Genomic DNA, 25,506 nt, shown 5'->3' with positions numbered 1-25,506 from the left:
GTCCTGGCGGGACAGTGACCTAGCCAATCAAACAGGAATATGACTTGGGTTACCAAGGGAACCCCCTGGGAGGGGTCCTAAAACCCCTCCCTCACATCCTGTCTAACCAGACTTTCAGGCACCTAAGGAGGGCTTCTGTGCAGAAGCCCACGAAAGGATGGAGAACAAAGGAACCAATCCTGGTTTTGCACGCAGAGAAATATACGAGAAAGACTTTTACAAAAGGAAATGGTGAATAAACCCAATTAAAACAAATATGGTCCAGCGGGTTTAAGTTCGAGGGTACCAAGATAGCCCAAAACAATACCAGGGCTATTTAAGATAACCGTGGTAGGATAAATAGGGTAGTTACCACTGACACCAGCCAAGTCTTAATGAAGAGAGTGATACAATGCTCCAAGAGAAACAGACAAAAAGGGATAAGTATTAACCCTTTCCAGTACTCTATGTAAGATAGTCTGTACTGGGTCTGTGGATTTAAAGAGACTCTAAAAGTCAATGGCAACTTTACATGTTCTGGGAGACAGACGTCAGTCCCAGAAAATGGAGTCTGAGTTGGGGAGTCTAAAAGACAACCCTGTGTCAATGCACTGAACGTGCTGTGTAATACACAGTAAAAAGATGATGCCTGTGGAGTAGGTGAGGCTCCATAGTCTAGGAACACAAAAATGTTAAACACACACAGCAAACACATGTCAGAGTGGGAAAAAAGGCTCAGACCCTTACCAGGTGAAAAAATCCTAGAAATCCAGCAAAGCTACTGAGGGACTCAGTGGGTAAGGGAAATTAGCCATTCTGGAGAATTCTCCCTAACCCTCCCCACCCCCATACTAAGGGACAGGAGGATTTAATCCATTCCTGGATGAATCTGTACCTCTAGTCGGTTAAAAACATCATAGAGAGACCATCAGCATTTTTGTGGTGACATCCTGCTCTGTGCTCAATGGTGCAATCAAAGCTTTGCAGGCAGATTGACCATCTCAGAAGTTTTGGGTTTTCCCCTTTCATTTTCATTAACCATCTGAAGGGTTGGTGGTCTGTCTGAATCGCAACGGTAGATCCATTCAAGTATGGTCTAAATTTCTTCAGAGACCACACAATGGCAAAACACTCATGCCCTATGGTTGCCCACCTTGTTTCTGGTTCCTTCAGTTTCCTACTGATGAAGCAAATGGGGTGCTCCCTACCTTTCTCATCCAGTCGACTAAGGACTGCACCTATACCTGTATTGGAGCCATCTGTCTCCACAATGAAGGGTTGTGATAATCAGGAACTCTTAGGACTGGAGCTTGACAAAGAGCTTTCTTCAGGTTTTCAAAGGCTTGAGTGCACTCCTCATTCCATCTAAACTTTTTAGGAAATTTTGGAGAGGAGAGGAGATCACATTCAAGGGAGAAGCTATGGTCCCAGAGTTCTCTTTGAAATTCCTGTAGTACCCAGTGAGACCTAGGAAAGCTCTCACTTGGGTTTGAGTAGTAGGGGAGGCCCAGTTTTGTAAAGCTTGTACTTTGCTAGGCAATGGCCTTATTTCACCTCCTCCTACCTCATGACCAAGGTAGACCACCTTGCTCTGACCAATTTGACATTTGCTTGCCTTTATGGTCAGATGGGCCTGTTCAAGAGCCTGCAAAATATAAACTAAGTGATCAATATGTTTTTTCCATGTAGGGCTGAACACTGCAATTTTATCCAAGAATGCCATGCATTTGGAATGTAGCAGGTGCATTCTTTAATCCAAAAGCCAAAAGGCATAACCTTAAACTGGTAGAGGCCGGCTGGGGTTGTGAATGCAGTTTTCTCCTTGGAATGGTCTGACAGGGCTAATTACCAATAGCCTGAGGTTAGGTCAAATGTACTGAGGTACTTGGCTGAACCAAGTCTATCCACTAGTTCATCTGTCCTTGGCAAAGGATGGGCATCAGTCTTTATGACTGCATTTAATGCCCTATAATCCACACAGAATCTCAACTCCTTGGATCCTGCCTTTGGTACTAGCACCACTGGACTAGACCATTTACTTGTAGAGGGCTCTATAACCCCGAGATCAAGCATCAAGAATGTGTCAACTTCTGCAACCATTTTAGGCCAGTAGAAGTATAAGGAGAGCCTTTCCTTTTTCTTTTTGAAACTCAAGCATCTTGTTGACCTTTCCTTTGATGTGGGATCTCACATGTTCTGACATAATGTAACCTCTGCTTTTCACAGGTAGACAGTCACCAGTGAGAATATCATGCTGGCCGCAAGGGGTTAAGCCTGGTGAAAGTGAAAACAAGGAGGCAAACGGGTTTAACACAACTTTGCTCTCCTCCCGTTGTTCAGATGTCAGTTGAGAAGAGAGATTGGCTCCTTATATTTTCTCATCCAAAGGTTGGCTTCTGTGGAGGTCAGGTAGAGGCTCACTCTCCTCCTCCTCTTGAGCTGAAGCTATAAGCAAAACTCCTACTTATGGTTTTGAAACATATGCCTTTAACGGTTTGTGTGAAAGACTCTCAGAGCCTCCTTAGGTCTGCCTAAATCCACCAAATAGTTCACCTCTCCACATTTGCCCACAACTTTGAAGGGTCCTATTCATTTGTCCTGCAAGGCCCTCTGCCTTGTTGGCACCACAACTAATACAAGCTGGTCTTGAGTAAACTCAACCATGCTGGCCTTCTGGTCATGCCAATGTTTGACCAGAGCCTGACCTGCTTTTAAGTTATGTCTAGCTTCTGCCATCATGTGCGACATTCTCCTCAGGAGACCTATCGCATAGTCAGTCACTCTCCAACCCCTCCTTAATCAGGGCCAATGGACCTCTGACTGGATGGCAATAGGGAAGTTCAAAGGAACCTTAACCCACTCCCTCCTAAGGGACTTCTCTTAAAGCAAAGAGAAGGCATGGCTGTATTAGGTCCCACTTTCCTTTAAGTTGTTCCTCTAAAGCACCTATTGTGTTCTTCATAGTATGATTAAACCTCACTACCAGTCCATTTGTTTGTGGATGGTAGACTGTAGAGAACTTGTAAGTGACACCTCAGTTTTTCCACATGGCTTGAATGTAGTGGGACATACAATTGGATCCCCTGTCGGATATCACTTCCTTAGGAAACCCTACTCTGGTAAAAATGCAAAGTAGAGCCTTAGCCACATCCTGAACCATAACAGTCCCCATAGGTATTGCATCTGGGTATCTTGTAGTATGGTCTACTAGAACCAGGATAAACCTGTTCCCTGAAGATGTGGGAGGGTCAAGGGGACCAACAATGTCGATGCCCACCCTCTCAAAAGTAACTCCCACTACTGGGAGAGGCACCTGGGGTGCCACATTCTTGGCTCTACTCTTGCCAGAGGTTTGGCAAGTGTGACAGCTCCTACAGAATTTGTCAATTTCCTCACCCATCTTAGGCCAGTAGAAGTATAAGGAGAGCCTTTCCTTTTTCTTTTTGAAACTCAATTGACCAGCCAAAGGTATCGCATGGGCCAACTGTAGGAACTGTGGTCTGTTTACTTGGGCACTACAAGTTTCTTGCAGTCCCCAGGGATAGACTCAGTTGGTTCACTGTAGAAGAGGCCATCTTCCCAGTGCAACCTATGCTTCCCAGGCTCTTGCCCATCAAGCTGAGAAGCTGCCTGTAGGCGAAGACCTTCAAGTGTAGGACACTCTCTTTATCCTTTGCTGAAGTCTACCCTGTTGGGTCCACCTTCTGCCAGTAAAGACTGCAGCTCAGGATGGTCAACAGGGCCCAGATCTCCAACCAAAACAATGACTTCTTCCAGATCTGACTTCTCAGAAACTGGATCAACCACACATGGTTGTACCTCACACTCTGCCTCAGCAGGTGGAGGAGTCACAGTAGTGACTTTGGACAATCTTGGGGATGTCCTTGTTGGTAGCACAGGGGTGCTGTCTGACTTTTTCCCTGAGGTATTGGGTTTCCCCTTTGCCTCTTTCTTTACATAAATAGCAGTGAGCAACTCCTGTGGAGTCGGAGTGATAGTTTCCTCTATCAACTCCTTTGGAGAGCCTTCTAAGGTCCTCTCCCTTGCAGGCCTAGTGAGCTCCTGTCTCCTCTTACTGGGAGGCCTGGGGGTACTGGACACAAATCCAAGAGTTGTCAGGTCATTACCCAACAGGACTCTCCCAGGCACTTCACTCTGCAAACTAACAGGTATTTTGACAGTCATATCATTACACTGGATGAGAGCTGGTAACTGGGGAAGCATTGGCACAGGGGCTCCAGCTAACTTGGTGAGGTGTTTTGGTGCCTTAGCAACATCCTCCACCTTGAAAAATGATTCATCCACCACAGTTATGCTGGCTCCAGTGTCTCGGATGCCAGAGGTCTCCTGGCCATTCACACTAACACTATCTTTATAATATTCTTTAGTATTATCTGGGATGGAATTATAGACATCTAAATTCTGTTGTTCCCAGAAGCCCAGGCACACTAAAGAAACACTAGCTGAGAGTAGCATGGGTTCATCAGCCAGTAGCTGAAAGTTTCCACTTGCCATAGGTACTTCTTCCTCTAGGGAGAAGGCTAAGGAGACAGTGTGGACCCCTGAAGGTTTACCCTTACATATGGGATCCCCTTTCATATGCTCAGTTGACCCACAGACATAACATTTCTCAAATGTCTTGATGAATGGGGGTTTGTTCTTACCTCCATCTGGATTGGGTCCAGATGGTGCACTAGCCTAATTTGATTTTCCTTGTGGTTTACCCTTAAGTTGCTGTTTGTGGCCCTCTTTTGGATTGGAGGTGTTAGAATTCTCCTTGTTATATTTCTTTGGCTGCTTTCCCTCATCCGTCTTCTTAGTTGCCTCAGAAACCTTGTGAGTAGCCCTGTTGACAACTCACAAGTCAGCAGCCTTAGCTAACTTCTATGTAGATATCTCCTTAGAATCAGCCAAGTGCTGTCTGAGCTCAGGAGAGCAGGCATCATAAATTGACTCCAACATAACAAGATTTCTCATTCCTTTATAAGTGTTTACTCTGTAACCCTTAACCCTGTAATGCTCACCTGGTATCCACGGGGACGTCACTCAGCCTGTTTTGACCTCTTACGACCTCGAACCCTTCCCTGGAGTCTACTCGACTGGAGACTGGGCCTGAAACACAGGATTGGTAGAGTTTAACTCCCTATTGTCTCTGTGTGCTTGAACCCCTTCTTCCCTGGGGTCTAACCCTTCCCTTTGATCCACAGCCCACCTTGTTTCCTTTGAAAGTGTGCTCTCCATCCTGTTTTCAGTTCAGGGGCGCGTTGATTGATGTGGGCTCGTTGCTTCCTAGTTAGTTACTTCACTGGCAAGAGTCCGACAGGTAAGTATAATGAGTCTTTTGAACAGTTCTCCAACTTCGTTCCTTTCCTTCCTTAGATGATGGCCGGCATCCAGGGATGGCGACGTGCTGCTGAGATGAGTAGCGATGAAGGTGAGTGAGAGCGCAATGCGACCCTTTCGAATTTGTATTGAACTGAATTCTTTTTCTGTGTCTTTTAGGTGGCGCGACATTTTCAGCGTGGATGCCGGTTATGAAGAAGAAATGTGGTGAGTAAGCGTGGTATGCGGCGCCTCTAGATGCTTCCACGCTAACCTGGAGTGTTTTTTCCCTCTTGCAGATGGATGAGAAGTTCCAGAGACAGAGGTCCCCAGAGAGGCTGGGATTCAGGTAGGCGTTTGAAGCTCGTACAGTCTTTAAAAATAAGCAAAGATTTGCTGAATGCTTACTAATGCCTTGTTTCTGTTCTTTTCCCTTTTCCTTAGGAAGCGGCGTGCCGGATGGGAATGACACCACCGTAGATGCCAGCAGAACAGAAGAAGCGATGAATGATGGGCAGAAGCGCCGCAAGGTAAACCTGTTCCTAACGGTGTCCTTGCAGGAGCTGAGCGCAGAAGAAAGATGCAGGCCTACTGGAGACTGATCCGAACAAGGTGAGTGTCACGCTGCAGGTGCAGAAAACACAAAGCATGTTTCTCAGCCTGGGCGTGGCTTAAATAGTCTCTGGATATCCCAGGTGTCTCTGGGCTGAACGACACCCAAAATACTAGACTGCACATGCAGTTCTGGGAACCGAAATATGTCGGGGCATCCATCTTGTCCCCATCAATGCACTACAAGTCAAATCCCCAATGTTATCCTATGGGAGTGAATGAGTCTGGTGCCACAAGCGCCAAGTCTGACTCCAAGAGGGTCTTTGGAGGGATGGAGAGGCCCTTGAGGGCCATGTAGGTGATCGTGGCCTGGCTCCTGCCTGACATCTTGGAGGACTGGGGACATGAGGGGCAGGAATCATGACAACCCAACCATCGAAGTTTTTCAAACATTCACATACCCAGGTAGCCCAAGGGATACCATCATGCTTTTTGAGGTTCATAAACCTCTTAAGGTACTGGGAAGGGGACTTCCCAAATCTAGCAATTAAAGCTAGCTTCACACACTCATAATACATCCTTTCCACCTCCCCCAACTCCATCACAAAATCAGATGCAACAGTGGGTAGCCTAAAGAAGAGCCATGGAAGCAACTGATTCCCTGTAATGTCTTGAATCCCATGGTTATATTCAAACATTGCCAACCAATCGAAAATATCAAGCTTAACCTTATACATACCCACAATTTCTTTAGGCATATGGGGTCTCTTAGGACTGGAAGACCTAGAAGACACTGGGAGAGAAGCATTCTCCAGAGATAATGTTTTCATTTCTAGTTCATGATTCAACTCCATTTCTCTGAGCTTAAGTTCTTGATGCTTTTGTTCAGTTTGAGCATTTAAATGTTTAAATTCCAATTCAAGCCTCATCTTTTCTAGAGCAATGAATTCAGGACGGAGTGTAGGACCTGATGGGGTCCTATTGGAAAAAGGTTGAGGTGGCTGAGCAGGTAAAGGAGCAGTGAGGCCTACATTTTGGGACACACTTATTTCACATGACTCATCAATAATAGACACATTATCATCCTCATCATTTTCCACATTTGCTGAGGGGTTGGATATTTCAGACCCACCCTCCAGACTTTGTTTCTCTAAAAACCTTTCAATCAATGCAGATGTGTTGCCTTTAACAGAGAGATTCCTTTCTCTACACAGATTTTTTAGATAATGCAAAGTGTAACTAAGGAGGGTCTCCTGACTGTAGCTTTCCATATCAGACATGATTAAAATTGCTTTTTAGTGATGTTTAGCCTTGTGCTTAGTTGATCCAAGGTAATAGCAACACTCTAAGTGTAATCACTCTACTTGATCCTCATCGCTGTACACCAGTGTTAGCCAGAATTATAGGCAGTAGCCTTTTGAAACACCACACACAATTAAGACTACAAGTCACAGTGCAAATTCACCTTTGGTACAAGCCTGTACTACACAGTAAAGTGATAGCGATGGCTGAACAGCCAGACTTATCTCAAGAGCAAGTGAGCAGTATCAATAGTTACACAAAGGACAGCAATTACTATGATTCAAACAAACACTGACTCAAGGTTTCTGAGTAAAATAATATACATTTATTTACACATCAGTTGTAAAACATTTCACTAAAGTCAAACAGTTGAAAAATCACACTCTTAATACACCACACTACTCCCAATAGATTCTGGACAGGTTAAGCTCAAAATGAAGTGTGAGCAAAATGGCACTCCAGTAATTTAAAAAGGAAGGGAAAGACAAAGTTAGACAAAAATTGAGCAGCACCAACAGGTAAGTAAGCAGGGCAATCTAGAAAAAGGAACTACAGTGAGGGAATCAAATCAAAACGACTTAGGGCCAAAGTCAATAGGCCAAAAGTCTTTTGCTCAAGATCACTCAGTTCAGGTTAGCTTGCGGTTAAGTCTTTGCCAACAGTTCCGGACGGAGTTGGTCAGCAGAAAAGTTAGTTTAAAGAATAGAGAAGGACAAGCCCTCGGATTGGCAAAAGGTTTCACACACTTTCACCGCGGCTGGACGAAACAAACAACCGGATGTGAACAGTACCTTAAAATGGAGAAGCAGCTGTAGGTGAGGCGGACATTCCTGGCAGATCCTGCAGGCTCACGGTTCCTGAAGTGACTGTCAGACTGACAGAAAGTAGGAAGACTGGAGGGTCCTGCACTGCACAGGCAAAAAACCAGCAGCAGAGCAGAGCAACGAATAAAAGGTGTGCTCCTTAAAACATAAGCAGGGTCTGACCTTCCTGGCTATCCGGTCCACTGTAGCTTAGTACAGCACATTTGAACAGAGGAGGGAGGCCTGGTTTGCAGTTTGGGTGAATTGATTGGTCCCAAAAGCTCAGGGGAAGATTCCTGGTGGATCTTCTCTGTCGTTGGAGTCTGACTATACCTGCAGCAGGGCTTCACGGGGCAGTTCAGTTGTGGTAGGGGTCCACTTCTGTCAGCTCCTCTTTGGTTCTTTCATTCCAGTTGCAACTCTGCCTTTCCAGCCCGAGAGACCTGCTTTTTACACAGTTTTCCCCCATTCACACAGCCTGCCGGGACAGTCACCTAGCCAATCAAACAGGAGTGTGACTTGGGTTACCAAGGGAACCCATGGCAGGGGTCCTAAAACCCCTCCCTCACATCCTTCCTAACCAGACGTTCAGGCGCCTAAGGAGGGCTTCTGTGCAGATGCCCGCGAAAGGACGGCGAAATAAGGAACCAAACCTGGTTTGGCGCACAGAGAAAAACATGAGAAAGACTTTTACAAAAAGAAATGGCAAATAATCCCAGCCGGAACCAAATTAAAACAAATATGGTCCAGCGGGTTTAAGTTCGAGGCTACCAAGGTATCCTGAAACAATACCAGGGCTATTTAAGATAACCGTGGTAGGAAAAATAGGGTAGTTACCACTGCCACCAGCCAAGTCTTGATGAAACGGGAGCGAAACAATTCTCCAAGAGAAACAGACAAAAGGGGATACGTATTAACCCTTTCCAGTGCTCTATGTAAAATAGTTTGTACTGGGACTGTGGATTTATAGAGACTAATAAAGTCAATGGCAACTTTACATGTTCTGGGAGACAGTAGTCAGTCCCAGAAAATGGAGTCTGAGTTGGGAAGTCTAAAAGACAACCATGTGTCACTGCACTGAAGGTGCTGTGTAACACACAGTAAAAAGATGATGCCTGTGGAGTAGGTGAGGCTCCACCGTCTATGAACACAAAAATGTTAAACACACACTGCAAAACACATGTAAAAGTGGGAAAAAAGGCTCACACTCTTACCAGGTGAAAACAATAAATCCTAGAAATCCAGCAAAGCTGCTGAGGGACTCAGTAGGTAATGGAAATTAGCCATTCTGGAGAATTCTCCCTAACACCCGCATCTCTGTGGCATCTAACAACTCAGCCAAACTCTTCGAAATCTGCAAGGAGCTGGTCAATCCTGCTGCAGTCTATACCTCTCCTGTTCCCGCCCAGACCCTCTGCATGGCCTTAGCTTCTCATTTCATCACTAAAACTCAGGACATCCTGTCCACCCTCTTTTGCTCTTCTTCCTTCTCCTCCACTCCTGGCCTTTCTGTGGCCGCCTCTCCTCCTCCATTTCTCTTCCTTTCCCTTGTTCACCCCTGACAACGTTTCTAGACACTTCTGATCTATGAAAGTCTCATCAAAACAGGTTATTACCTGTTCTTCCAGAACCATAAAAGAGCACATCGACACCCTTGCTCCAGCCTTGGCCAATTTCTGAAATCACTCTTTTGCCACTGGAACCTTCCCCTCCCCCATGAAGCACTCCCTTGTGCACCCCCTCTTAAAGAGGCCCTCTGCCGATCCTTCCTCTCTGGCAATCACCCGATCTCTATCACTCCTTTCCTGGGCAAACTCTTGGAAAATCTGGCCATCTCCCAGCTTAACCTTCACACTGAATCTGTTGGTTGTCTCAGTGACCATCAGTCTGGCTTCAGAGTGGCCAGGAGCAAGGGAACTGCTTTTTAACCTTGATTCTAACCTTTCTTCTGTCCTCATTCTCCTCAATCTTTCTTCTGCTTTTGACATAGTCAACCATGCCATCTTGCTCATTCGCCTCCGTGATAACACTGATCAGGCTCTGGCCTGGCTGACCTCCTTTCTCACTGACAACCCTCTCAGGTCCAACTGGGTCCTTCCTTTCTTGTATCTCTCTCCCCCTTGTGGTGTTCCCCAGGGGTCTAAACTCTCTCCCTGGCTATTCAACCAATAAGTGGCACCTCCCTCCCACTGCATCTCTGCTCTCTGCTCCAACTTTCAATGTTATGCAGATGACACTCAGCTCTCGTTCAGACTCCCCTCGGCTGCATCTACTCCTTCTCCCATTTTGGACTGTCTGTCCACAATTCAGGAGTGGTGTGCCACGAATGATCTCTTCCTTAATGCCAGGAAGATGGAGATCCTCCTCATCGGAACACCAGCTCCCTCCTTTCCTCTCTCTGTGTCTGCCTACTCTGGGCCCTCTTCCTGCTCCTACCTGTGAGGCTAAGAACCTTGGGGTCATCTTCGACTCTACAATCTCCTTCTCTCCTCACATCTCCAACATCTCTAAGAAGTCAAACTATTAGCTGCATCTCCACAGAGGTACTCTTTCTTTCCTCACTTTCCCCCAGAAGCTCACTGTCTCCATGGCTCTGGTCCTCTCAAGGCTGGACTACTGCAAAAGCCTCTTTCTAAATCTACCTGTCTCTACTCTCTGTCCTCTACAACGTATCGAGAACATGATTGCGAGACTTGTCCCTCACCTCAAACCCAGGGATTGTTGTATCTCTCCAGCTCTGAAATCTCTTCATTGGCTCTGAGTGGCAGCAAGGATAAAGTTCAAGACCCTCTGCATTGTCCACAAGGCTTTCTGGGGCCTGGACCGCACTACCTCCAACTCTCTTTTCTCCCATCTCGATCTCACCGCTCATCCACCTCCAACTCTCTGAGGGTCAGTCGCTTTTCCAAGCAGAGAGTTGGGCACAGATCTCTTTCTTTGGCTGGGGACTCCCTCTGGAACAGCCTCCCTGCCTCTTTCAAACTTGAGCAGAACCATATCCGGTTCCAGAAGCAACTTAATACCTTCCTCTTCACTTCCGCTTTATCTCTTCCTCTCCTCTGCTGATGACACATCTGTTCCACGCACTGGTAACCTGGCCACCCTCTGAACCTGGGCCCCGGTCTCTGCCTGTCCAGTAGCACCTCGCACTGCCTCTTGGCTCCCCCAGCACTTGTGGCCTGTATCAGTAACCCTACAGTACCCTCTCTCTTCACTTATGAGCCACCCGCTAACCGCAATTTCTGATTTCCTGCACTGAGCCACCCCCTGGCTGAACTTTTGATACCTGCACTTCTCCTTCCCCCTTGCACTTCTCCCCTTCCCCGTCCCTACGCTTGCACTATCTGAATGACACAAGGCCTAGTAAGATCATTGTTGTGTCCTCCCTCTGTTCCCCCCTCCTTGTCTTGTCACACCTATAAACACTTGTGTACAGGCACGTTATAAATGCCTTATCGTATCATATCATATCATATCATAGGCATTTTGGCAGGTGTTTTTTCTGGAGATGGCACAGCAACAGCTAAGCCCACTGATAGACACCATAATGCTGAGAAGACATGTATATGTTTTCTTCATTCACATGAAAAAGAGAGATTAATTTGCCCTTGTAACTATTTGAAGGTAAATTGCAAAGAGCACCTCTTAGCCAGAAGGAGGGGGACAGTAGACCAACTTAATTGGGAGGGGATTTGCAATACTTATGCTGGCCATTTACCTTAGCCATGTTGACCCTGGTCATCAGAGCAGTCTTATTACAGGATTCTTTTAATTTTTGTATCACCAGCATTTCTGTCTTTTGCCCTCCACTACCTCAATGAGAGTTCTTGAACGTGGACAATCATAAAAGTAATAGAGACACAGCCCAACAAGTAACCCTCTTGCACCTTTTGTGGCATCTTGGGCCTAGGGCAGGCTATATCTTTCAAGAAGGGTGCAAGCTGATAACAGTTGCAACCCAAACAACTTAATTACAATGGTTCCAAAATGAAATAATGCCCTATCAAGGTTGTATAGACATATAGTCTATCGGCCAATCAAGCAAAGCAACCAACCGGCTTGAATCACAACTCTTCCACAAAGAGAGGAACCGCAAACAATCCTTCTCTTGTCATGTCTTCTCTGGAACGCAATCCCAGTGTTGGCCCGGAATGCCCCCACAATTCTCCAATCTCTCAAAACCAGGCTCTTTCAACACCTGACCAAGGACTAATTCCAATGAATGCACTTACCGACTCACATACCTCACAGTACAGTGCTACTGTTTAATGATGCCACCCCAAATGCCGGCTACCAACACATAGTGCTCCACTGCTCTCGAGCTAGGTCTGCACTTTAAGCAATAAAATAAAATAAAAAAATAAAAGTTACTTTAATCAAAAAATACAGTGCAAACAACTAATCAGAAAAAACATGGTAAAACCTACCCCTGTAAAGAAACACAGAGAAGGGGCGCTGTTGCGCATGAGAGGAAATGGCCGCTCTTGTGTAAGCTCCGGCGAGGACGTAGGCCATAATGCTAAAATATACATAGCTAGATTCCGGTTCTGTACGAAACTGACTGGAAACTTGCAGTGATACCCGTAGTAATATCGGGTGAAGTTTGGGAGCTGAAACCTGTGGGATGCCGCTCCGGTAGCAATCACAAAATCCCACAGGTTTCGAGGGAGACAAGCTTTTGTCGTGCAGCGAGCGGGGAGGAGGAGCCCGGAGGTGACCAGCACGAGAGCCGACGAGGGCCATAGGGCCCAGCAGCATCTGGGGAAGGGAGCGGGCGCTCCGGAGGCCGTCGAGCACCTGCGGACCCACCAGGGCCACCACTGTTGTCGCCAGCGGGGAGCGGCTTCCCCGAAGACGAGACCTTGCACCGAGAAGGTAGGCGAACACCCACACAACACTGGACACCCCCGGCAGGCAGCGCCCGATATTACGGACATCGGGCGTGCCCCAGTGGGATCGGAGACACAATCAGAGGCAAGTGACACTGGGGGAAGCGAGGAAGGGTGCTCCACGACCCCAACCACCGAGCCGGCTATAGGAGCCTCCCTTCTGGGCAGCAATCCCTCTCTCCCTGCGCTGGGCCCCCCCACCCAATCCGCATCTCGGGCAGCGCACTTCAACTGTGACACGAGCGGCAAAACACCACAGCTGCTCAGAACTTTGAACATAGTAAGCCGGGGGAAGCCCGCAAGCATTACAGTGAATTCCCCTGACCACGCAACCCCGAAAGAGAAGACTCAAAGGACCCCAGGTGCCATAGTTAGCATATGACACAAGTATTGGACTCACCCCAGAACACAGACGGCAAGGTCACGGCGACTGGGTGGGCAAGGAGGCTAGAAGTGGGGATACGGGGCACAAGAGCCTGCACCGGAACATACAGGCAAAGACGCCTTCCTGCAATGACCACAGGGGAAGCACACCCCATCAACAATAAACCTATCCCCGAGACCCTACAATGAACACAGTAAGCCAATCCACAACCAAGAGGTCTCTCACAAGACAGGACAACAGATAATTGATCCTAAAAATCACGGGTCTGGCAGACAAACGCAGGTGCATAACACCATCCCAGACGGCAATCTGAACCCCAGCGAGACCACACTGGGCACACTTTCGCCCATAAGGCATAGGTAACACGAGGAAATAGAGTAGACGATGCCCAAAGGCTTTGGCCCTAAGAAGGGAAAAGGAGCCAATGAAAAATACACTACAGCGGTAAGGACGGAAACTGAGCTAACAATGGCCGAGGAGCTGCCCCCGCATGGTCAGCCGGATACCCCAACACCAATGATGGACCCTCAAGCTGTCTTTCAGGCTATGCAGCAAGGCTTCTCTTCCATCAATGATAAACTTGACGGAATAACAGCGAATGTGGCCTCCATTAAAGCGAAACTGGACAAGACAACGACACGGATGACAGAAGCGGAGGCGAGGAAATCTGGTACGGAGGACGCGCTGGAGACCCTGAAAAATACAGTGTCCACAATGGCAATAGAGCTTGGAGCAATGAAAGCCAAATGCGAAGATTTAGAGGCTAGATCCCGGCGGAACAACATCCGCATTGTCAGAGTTCCAGAGGAAGCGCTAAAGGGAAAAGGTAGTGGAAGATCTCCTACGTAAACTCCTGGGAGACCCTGGATGGTCGACAATGTTCATAGTGGAACGGGCGCATAGGTCACTGGCCCCAAAGCCCAAACCCGGTGCATACCCCAGGCCTATATTAGCACATATGATAAACTACAGAGAGAGAGATCTAATTCTGAAAGCTGCCAGAGAAAAACAAGAGTTGAGATGGGAAGCCAACGTAATACGCATCTTTCCGGATTTTACATTGGCTGTACAACAAGAAAGGAAATTATTCACAGGAGTCAAGAAACTGCTCCGGGAACGTCAAGTACAATATGCAATGCTCTACCCGGCGAGACTGAAAATACAGCATCAGAACAAAGTATACTTTTTTACATTCCTAGAAGAAGCCGCGAACTTCGTGGAAACGCATATCCCCGCTCCCCCGATACAACCTTTATGTGAGAAAGACTCTTGAAACATCAAAGACATACAATAGCAAGCACGGATACGATAAAGAGAAGACACATGAAAACAGGGGCCCCCTCGGGAGCCCGCAGAAAGGGGAAACATGACTTACCCTACGAATCATTAAGATGGGCATATACCCATATATGTTAATATCAGCAAGAGCAACATGATGAACCCGGAATGTTATAAAGCAGTGAATATGGCATGGGCACTTGAAGTCGCCACAGTTCCCCCTGTAGCAAGTGCATGAACTGTTGATGGGAGGGGAGTGGGGGAGCTTAAAGATCATAGTTGAAGTTCGGGAAAATATGGGAGGGGGTCAGACAGGGGTTGTTGTTGGGATTTAGATATGGAATGGGGAAATTTAAATCAAAAAGCACTAAGGTTCTCGAGCACACATTGGAAGTATACCATCATTAATACTATCATAGCCACGTCATAGAAATTGGCTGAACAAGACCCGGACAATATAAAAATTGTGAGCTGCAATGTACGAGGCCTAGGGTCCCGAGTTAAGAATAGGTGGATATTAGCACATATCAACAGGCAGGGCCCTAAAATAATTTTCCTCCAAGAAATGCACATAGGGCCTGACCATGAAGGACAACTGGTGCCAAATTGGGGGACTCACCAATACTATACCAAGTACTCGAAGCAGGCAAGAGGTGCGGTGATTCTAATTCATAAGACCCTCCCATTCTCCTGTACTACTTCTGAATGTGACCCCGAGGGTAGATATGTACGACTCCACGGTACCCTCTACGATAAGGAGCTAGTCCTTCTTAATGTGTACGGTCCAAACATCGACAACCCAGAGTTTTACTCCACACTATTTGAAAAGCTTGCATCCTACCCCACATCCTGTTTTATAATTGGAGGAGATTTTAACACTATACTTGCTACTAATCTAGACCGCACCTCGACACAACAAAGAGCATTATCAAAGGCAGCGCAACAGATACTCACACATATGGCTGATCTAAATATAAAAGATGCATGGAGAAGATTACATCCCTCCAACAGGGAATATACATATTACTCCACAGTGCATGATATGCACTCTAGAATAGATTTATGGCTGGTGGATAACGTATTATTGGCATGGGTTGAAAGTGCGCACATCTAACCTAGGACATACTCCGACCACTCACCAATACAGCTTACGATGCGTATCCCCGACATCATGATAAACAGACCACCATGGAAATTTAAACCTGCGGCTCTACAAGACCTGGTTTACAAAATGCACTGACGAAACAAATACAGGAATACTTTGACATAAATGAGAACTCGGTTTCCAGTCAGGCAATATTGTGGCAAGCATTTAAAGTCTGCATACGAGGCAGATCAATATCCACAGAAAGCGGAGTTCTCGGGGATATCCGGGGTAGACTAGCGTGTTTAGAAACACAAATATCCTCCCTACAGTCCCTACACGCAACCACCACATCATCCCAGCTAAGCCCAGAGATTAAGCTCAAACTAGATTAGTATAATGAAGTGGCAGACCAAGAGATCTGATACTTTGATAAACCAGCGGCGGCACGCAGATATGGGGAAAGTGAACGACCTGGGCGGTTATTGGCCAGAGCAGTTAGAGGAGAAAGAGGCCCTACAAACATACCATGTATAAAATGAGTGGACGGCTCAGTTACCATGGACAACAAAAAAGTTAAAGAGACGTTCTATGAATACTACAAGAAATTATACTCCCATCAATGCCATGCCACGGAAGAAGAGATAGACCAATATCTCTCCCAAATCCCTACGACATTAATAGCGGACTCCACTAAAGAGGCACTAGAAAGCCTGATAACTGAGGCAGAGATAACGGAGGCCATACAAATTTTGTCCAATGGGAAAGCCCCGGGGACAGATGGCTTGGGGGCAGAATTTTATAAAGAATTTAGCCACCTCTTTGTACCCAGATTGCATGCCGTCTAGGTGGAGGCCTTAGATAAAGGGGAACTACGCAAAACAACCAGAGAAGCAGTGATTACACTGTTGCTTAAATCGGGGAAACCCTCAGAAGAGTGCGGTTCGTATAGACCGCTGTCACTAATAAATACGGACGCAAAGATTTTTGCAAAAATACTAGTGACCCGATTAATGCTGCTGATGCCCCATATCATGCATGAAGATCAAGCCGGGTTCATTATGGGCAGATCCACAGCCACAAGCATAAGGAGGTGCTATAACACTTTAGCTAAAATAACCCCCGAAACCCAGGCTATAGCGGTGTCTCTGGATATGCAAAAAGCATTCGATACAGTCTTCTGGCCCTATTTGGTGTAATAAGATTTTATGGGTTTGGCCCCAATATTATAAAATGGATAAGGGTGCTATATGTGCGCCCTTATGCCAAGATAAGAGTCATAAGCACCTTAACAGATATATTACAGTTACTTGGAGGTACTAGACAGGGAGTCCCACTATCAGCCCTGTTATTTGCTCTAGTGTTAGAGCCCCTGGCCGATAGCCTGAGGTCACGATACGATCATATGGGCTATGGATTGAGGGCAGACTACAAATTATTACACTTTCTGCCAATGATATTTTGCTATATTTACGAAACCCAGAGCGTACGCTGGGCAAGGTACTAGCAGAAGTCAAAAAATGTCGGTGAATACTCTGGCCTAAGGTTTAACCATAATAAGTCTGAGATATTCCCACTCTCAAAAAATACAATACTAACACTTGAACTACAAGGCCTCATCTGGAGCCCGATGCATATACTATACCTGGGGGCATACATTGCTAGAACAGCTCAACTATCCAGGGCCCTAAACTATAGCACGCTAGCTGACACTTTGTGTGCTAAGATGAAACGCTGGAATGCTCTCCCCATCTCCATGATGGGGAGAGTAGCCCTAGTCAAAATGATAATACGAAACTATTCTACCTGTATGGCGGGGTCGCGCCCTGTTTGCAAGAATGAACAGTGCGTGTTCATCATTTGTGTGGGGGGGCATCCTAGACTGAGTTGGAGGACGTTAACTAATACATATGCAAGGGGAGGCCTGATGGCACCTGACTTAGAACTTTACTACTTGACGGCACAGGCACATTACGCTGCCCAATGGGCCACAATTTTCAATAGTCCCGGGATCCCATCCCCTGACATGAGGGAGCAAGTGGCAACCATAACCCTACACAAGATGATCAGACCTACCCCCATACACCACAACTCAATAGACCTTAAGGTAACAACCACGGCCTGGGCCAAAATAGCAGACATATATGGGACAGACAGGTTATACCACCCGAGTATGCCACTCTGGGGAGATCACCAGACGCCATTCAGGCTGGACGGGGAGGTGGCTTTGCATTGGAGTTCCAGAGGTATTGCCCAGTGGGGACAGTTATTCCCTGAGAAGCTCTTTGTGCAATGGGAAGACATTAAAGATATAGTGGGAAACACTAACATATATAAGCTACAGTACATGCGTGTAAAAACTACGATACAAAATGTATGTCCCACCTTCCCTAATGAATCCGGGATAAACATGGGGCTTGGCTATATGCTCACTGGGGGGGTCACGGAAAATAACAGCATCCGCATTGTATAAGGTCATAATGCAAACGCGCCCAGTAGGAGAGCGCACGGCCAGGAGCAGATGGGAACAGGATCTGGGGCAACAAATAGAAGACCACAAATGGTCCCAGATCGGTGAATTGACCAAACAAATTTCATGCAACGCCAGGTACAGAATAATACACTATAAAATAGTACACCGGACACACTACACCCCGGTTAGGCTTAAATTAATCTATCCTGCCTCATCTGGAATGTGCCCGAGGCGTCAGAGGGTCATTTGGAGCTAATATATACCATATGCTCTGGGCATGCACGTGGTTGAGAGATTACTGGTCAGAGGTATGTGCAGCTCTGGATGAGATGGCGGACCAACCTGTGGAATGGTCACCGAGATTGTGTTTGTTGGGTGCGATTGGAAAAATGAATCCGACCTGGCGAACATTGCTAAATCTTGGCTTGTTAATAGCTAAAAGAGCGATTCTTATGAAGTGGAAAAATGTAAACCCGCCAACTAAGAAAGATTGGGATAGTGATATGCTTTGGACTAATGATACAGAGGAGCTATATATAGACTCGGTGTTGCCCTCTTCTAGACCCAGGAATATATGGGCCAGGTATAAGCAATACCTAGCAGACAAAGCGGAAATTGAAAATTCAGAGGCAGAAGCAAAGTAATTTGTGTACAATTTATTTCCTGAAATGTTTTTGTTTCCTTTTACTTAAAATGTGTATGTGCTTACCTTGTGCAACAATAAATAAAAATTGTAAAAAAAAAAAAGAAAAAGAAACAGCGAATACAACATTTTGTGAAAAGACAATCTAGGATGACAAGCAGGGGTGTTCAGGCCATCAGATTGGACAGCAATTTCAATATTCAAGGATAAATGTTTAAAACACAGAGAAGGGAGACATAAAAAAGTCCCTGTAGTCCTTTTAATTTACCACGGGGGAAAGCTTCTTCAAATACCTTTTTGTTTTGATCTTGCAGCTCAGCTTCAAGCCATGATTCAAGGCACTTTCTGAGGAAGTGATGCAGTGTCGGGTTGGTGAACTGGGTGATTGGGACCAATACACAGTATGGTTCACAAGCAGTGTCAACATGCTGCAAGACATTTGGCACAGGCAGGCAATGTCGTACTCAGTGTAGCTCACAAGTAGTATGATGCATGAATCAGGCCCAGACCTGGTCCTTGACTTCTGAATTGCTGGGATCCCCAAGTCATAATCTTTGGGACAAGGTGAGTTCTTCAGTTCTGCACTCCTGCTTATCCAGTGAGGATAATATTTCCAGTGTAGCTAGAATAGATGAGAGACTGGCCTTGATCCACAGCAGTGAACCCCCACTATTCCCTGGAGATGGTTAGGGGGCTGAGCTCTCCGCTACCCTGGAAGCCTTCTGTCAAAGTACTTTGGAATGGACTGCACTCCCAAACAAAGGTGTATCCTTCTTATTTTCTTGATGATCCAAAGGTAAATCAGAGTATCAGGAAATACCCCTCTCCTTTTAAAAGTGAAAATACACAGGGTTTGGGCCAATCCACATTGTTGTAACAAGTGCCCTTTACCTTATGACATCACACAGAGAAAACATTCTCCTGCTTTCAATGGAGCGGGCGGAAAAGGTACCCCAGCAGAAAGCGAATTGATGGAACCCTTCTCCAGGACTACCTTGCCTCCTTGGCTACTCTAACCCCACCCCCTTGCCATGGCTACTGGTTTCAAAGGCACTGCAGTGATCAGTACTCTTGTGTGGGGCTGGCTTTCTTATGTCAATGATGCCTTTGAATGATGGTTCCCCGTGGAATTCCTGGGGGGCATTCTTCTGTCCTGATGGGAGGGTTGCCCTTCTTGCAAGAGAATCAAAGAGGGACCATCATGGCTATTATTCCACATAGCAGTGGTGGAGACACGCAGCCTTCGACTCTAATATACCCCAGTACTGTCACAGGGAAGCTGTGCCCACAGAGCTGACACGGGTGTGCTATCACATCAAGTGACTTTATAATAGTGTGGTGCTACCAGTCTCCATGCCATGTATTGCTTACATGTACAAATACAACCTGTTTAGTTTACACATCCATTTAAATACTGATCAGAGGTGTAGACTGATTAAATGCTGCATCTGTCCGCAGGGACTCAACAGCTATCAGGGATGCACAGGTGACCTTTGCACTTTCCCTGTGCTACTGCAGAATTGGTGCTGTCGATTTAGGTAGACTGGTTACATCAAAGTACATGTGTGCAGTATAATTTCAGCATGGGGCATGTATGAAAGGTAGGTTTGTTTAGAAGACCTTCCTTTCAGTGACAGGATTAGCTGCATCATTTAAACATTAAAAGTACAAATATCTACGGATTTCACCCCCTTGCAGACAACATCCATGCACAGCCCACTCAGTCAAAACAAATGCTGAGTGCTACCCGTATCTGCAAGGAAAACAAATATTCGGAGGCCTTCTGCCTTTAAATGCTGAGTGTCATGTTTTGGTGCAAGGCCCACTTGCAATTTCTCTAGAGATCTGGCCCAATGCCCAAGCTTTGAATTCTTCTCAAAATGTGGCACAGTTTTTCTCTTTTCCCATCAGTGCCTGCAAATGTAGATAATGGAATGTTTAACCTCTTCAGAGCCCAACTGTGTTAAGTATGCTCAAATTTCAGATAAACAGAAGCTTCCTGCATATGACTCCCTGCCCGGAGTCTGGGAATTGTAGAACTGCGACCCTGCACACTGTCTTTCCAGCTCTGAAAAGCTATTTGGCAGGCATTGGTCAGTTGACCTTTCTTAGGTGTCCACATAGTCACAGACATACAACAGGGTTCCCTGTAATATATGCCTTCCTCTGAGTATCCCAATTGAGAGAAGTTCCCTTTCCTCTCACAAGATAACCACAGGTAGTGGATTTAAGGGTATCTTTATCACCTCTCCTGTGTTACCATAACCTTGACAAAACTGGAAAAAGCTCACTGATTATTTCATTTTGATATGCAGGCGGGGCGATCTGACAAGTTGTCAGATGTTCCATTCATTCTGAATGACCAGCCAGATTTCCAGGCACCAAGTCCACCAGTATACACTTGCTGCCTGTGAGTACAACCAACCTCTGGCTGAAACCTGCCTCCGAATTCTTGGACTCACTATGCATTATTATGCAAGGGTTTTCAGCTTCCCTTATCAGCTTATTGGAATATACCAGGGCTTTCAGCCTGTACCTGCTCCCCGGTCTGCCTCTAAGCACCTGCCACGGGGGGACAATCCCTACATTCCTGGCAAAAGTCAATCTAGTCTGGGCCTCCAGCTAAGAACAACTCACCTAGATATGCCAGGCTCTTCAATTCTGAAATAATCCAGTCCTCCATCTCAAGATTTGGTTCTACGGCAGTTGGAAACCCTGATATCACTGAATCATGTGCAACATCTGTAAAACCCCTCAGTGACTCTTGGGTCCTCTTCTACACAAGTAGTTACCTGAAGAGACTTAAGGAATGAACTGGGAGATACCAGTGAGACCGGTCTCTAGAACTCTCTAGCTAGAAGAACATTGGGAAAAAAGGCATCAAGCGCTTCTTCCCTTGCTGCTCTCGAAGTTCTCGCTCTGGTTATTGTAGAGAATATGTCTAAGCCATGCAGGTCCTTACACAACAGACTCCCTGCTGTAATGGAGTATTTGACTGCAATGTATGGAGGTTTACTCCCTCTAACTAAGCATAAATATTTCCAGGCGGTAGATCAGACAGTTAAGCCATCTCAGAAAGTCATTTGGAGCTGTAATATACTGCCCTTCTTTTACCCATTATCACTTTACAGCCTGTCGTGCAAGACTGGAGGTCTTTCCCCATTTATGAAGAGATGCGCCAAAAATATCAGAGTATTCACAGGAACATGGGCCTCTCCATGAAATGTGGTACCTCCGTGAGGAATTTGAACATCCGCATAGTGGGTGTGCGCTCGCCTGGACTTTTTTCAATTTCGTAAATGAAATTGAATGATGGTAAATCAACCCCCAGAAAATATGTGGGGCTAACCTGCACATATTTTCCTATAATCACTGCATGACAGAGCCATAGACTCATGTACTCTTCGTGGGCACAGCTTACAGGCGCAGTCCCTCCAGTCATATTTAATTGGTATAGGATAGGAGGAGTACAAGATGCATCTTCAGACGAGGGAGGTCCAAACATTCCCCCCTGCCATGACCAGCCTCATTAACTAACAAACACTCCATGGATCCACACTGTCCTTTTATTGGGCCATGCAGTTGGTTGCAGCAATTTGCATACAATTCATACAGTAATTCAAACAGGCCCACATGGGACCTGGCTGCAGAGGCTAACAAAGGAGACAGGAAACATCAACTACCTTTCATATGCAACTGTGTCAACTTGAAGCCAACTCCCAACTTCAGTATCGATTGACAGTGAACTGTCATGCCTGGGACTGCGTGTTAACAGTAGTCCTCACCACAGGGGCACCCCATTCATAACGTCAGAGACAGTGGTTTAGAGGAGCCAGGGAGTCTGGTCTCACCACAGCTTCAATGGATACCTGCTGCATTATTCAGGAACCACAGAGAGAATCATTAACCAGATACCCTTTGATCCACAACAGTCAAGAAGATGGGTGGGACTTAGTATTACATATTTTCACCCCTTTACCTTTTCTGTTGCAAAGCACTATGTTTATGACCTCATGCATACAGGAGATTGTTGGTGGGGAACCCACTATTGGCTCATGAAGGTAGGCTTAACCTGCACCAATCACTGTGGCCCATTTGGCTTTAAAAGAGGGATGAACCCCTCTTTTGACAGATCATCTGATGGCTTCACCAAAACTAACTAACTAACTAAATGAATTTTTATATAGCGCAACACTCACCCAAAGGCCTCAAGGTGCTCACAAAGACAAACACACAGGAATAACAAATATGCTCACTAAGGGAGAAAAATGTCACTTAGAAAATCGACTAGCAGAGTACTTAAAAGAATAGCTGGGTTATCATATGCCAGTGAGTGACTTTAGGCATGAAAAAGAAACATCTTGAGACGTTTTCTAAACTGTTGTAATGTTGTACATTGTTTAAGATGGAGCGGTATGATATTCCAGATTTTTGGGGCCCAGGAAGCAAAGTTTGCTTCACCTAGTTTTTTCAAAGAAGTGCATGGTTGAACCAGTAGCATCAAACTATTGGAGCGCAATGCGCGCTTTGGGGTGCCTATTTGGATGCTAGATTTCAAATATTCTGGGGCTTTACCTGAAAGACATTTGAAGACTATTACTAGCCCTTTAAATTTCAGCCGCTGCTCAATAGAGAGCCAGTGTAGTTATTTTCGGTGTTCAGTGATGTGAGATTGGCGGCTCAGTCCACAAACAGCTTGAACGGCTCCATTTTGTATGGTTTGAAGATTTCTGATGTTCCCTTTAGAGGTACCTATCAAGAGGCTATTGCAGTAGTCTAATTTAGTATTAACTAGTGCCGCTGCAATAGACGCTCTGTTAGCTTCTGATAGATAGGGACGTATTTGCCATAGAAGGTGAGTAAAGAAGCTACATGATGATTTAAGGTAGGACACATGTTTCTGACATGTCAGATGGGCATTGAAGAACACCCCCAAAGTCTTCACATAATCAGATAGATGAATGTTATTGCCGCCTATTACAAAGGCCTTATAGCATGGATCTACTTTATTTTATCCTATAAGGCGTGCTGATGACCAGCAACTCAGTTTTTTTTATAGTTAAGGGTGAGAGAGTTAAGGGGCATCCACTTCTGGATTGCCTCATAGATAGTATTTATAGCAGCTAAGTCATCTTTTTAGACCCCAGATAGTTTAACAACTATCTGGGTGTCATCGGCATGGTTGGAAATTCGTATACCCATAGATTTTAGCAAATCGCATAGACATTTAATATATATGTTGAAGAGTAAGGGAGACAAACATGATCCCTGAAGGACACCACATGTAACGGGAACTTTCAGAGACCTTGAGTATCCTTTAGCAACACTGGCACAGGATCCTTTAGCAATCCTAAGGGCAAGAAATTATTTAAGCCATAGGACTGCTTCTGGGGAGCAGATGCTAATTTTCTGAAGTCTCTCTGCTAAAAGATTTTGATCGACCAGGTCGAACGCAGAGGAAAGGTCCAACAAGAGAAGAAGAGCAGAATTTCCATTCTCAATGATTTCAGTTATACTGGCCTTCAAATCTAAGAGGGCCGTCTTGGTTCCATGATTCATTCTGAAACCGGACTGCTCCTTAGCCAAAATATTGTTGGTTTCAACAAAGTTTTGTAGCTGTATGTAGGCTATTTTTTCCAGTATTTTAAGTATCAACGGAACGTTCGTAATAGGATGATAATTCTCAGGCATCAGGGGGTCAAGATTATCCTTCTTTAATAGTGGAGTAATCCATGCCTTCTTTATGCTAATATGAACAATTGCATCATGAAATGATTGATTAATGAGTTCTGTAACCCACTGTGTAAGGGTGTAAGCAAATACTTTAAAAAGTGTAGTGGGGAAAATATCTTCCTTACATGAAGTGGGTTTAAGTCCAACAGAAGGAAGAAATCATCTTTGGAACCTGTCTGAAGACACAGTCTTCATTACATCTTCCACCAATGAAGAAAGGCCAGGACCTCCAAGATGGAAGCAATATCCCTCCCCTAAACTTTTTCCTGGGAACAGAGGAAGATACTGAACCCACAAGACCCTCCAGCAGCTCCAGAGCATGTACCCAGCCAGCACACAGCATCCCCTGCTAGGCTCTGCAGCAGGCTTCCTAGGTTGGAAGTGCCAGAGAGTCTCTGAACCCAAAACCAAGGACAAGGCAGCTGCCTGAAACACACTCCCCAGCTTTGGACCGTTTGCCATAACGGACAACATGAGTCCAGTCAAGAAGCAAGGAGAAGTACATCAACAAGCATCTACCGATATCCGCGTTAAAGGACAGTTTTCAGCTAGTCGAGTTCCCCGAGCTGACCCAGGCTGCAAGGCTGACCTCTGTTATGCCACAGTCGCTTAAAGACATCTGAGACTTCTCGAGCAGTGCTTCTAAACCACAGACCAGCACTGAGATGATTCCTGACCCCGAGCTGCCATATAAACCAGCCTGCAGCTGTCTGTCCAGCTTCACCAGCCAAACTGTTTGCCACCTGATACGTGCAGCTGTCTCCAATCTTGAACTCTGTCGCAGAAGCTGCAATGTGCCCTGAAACCAACTGGACCCTATTGAGCACCAAGAACACCTACAAGCACAGGGCACATTGTGGTTCTGTCCCACTGGTCCTTCTCCAAAGTCCCCTAGAGACATTTTAAGACCCATTGCTCCCATTACCTCCTTTTATAAAGCCAAGTATAATTAAACTGTTTTGATTATTTACTATACCGATCAACCGCCTGTCAGTATCCATAGTCCATCCCTTTTCCTTCTGTGAAATTGTCTGCCCTCTGCATACCTTTACAGGGTGGGTTG

The sequence above is a fragment of the Ambystoma mexicanum genome, chromosome 5p (genome assembly GCF_040938575.1).
Source record: "Ambystoma mexicanum isolate Mex_15411 chromosome 5p, UKY_AmexF1_1, whole genome shotgun sequence".
Classification (NCBI taxonomy): domain Eukaryota; kingdom Metazoa; phylum Chordata; class Amphibia; order Caudata; family Ambystomatidae; genus Ambystoma; species Ambystoma mexicanum.
The sequence above is the reverse complement of the archived record's forward strand: the minus strand, read 5'-3'. Positions refer to the sequence as shown.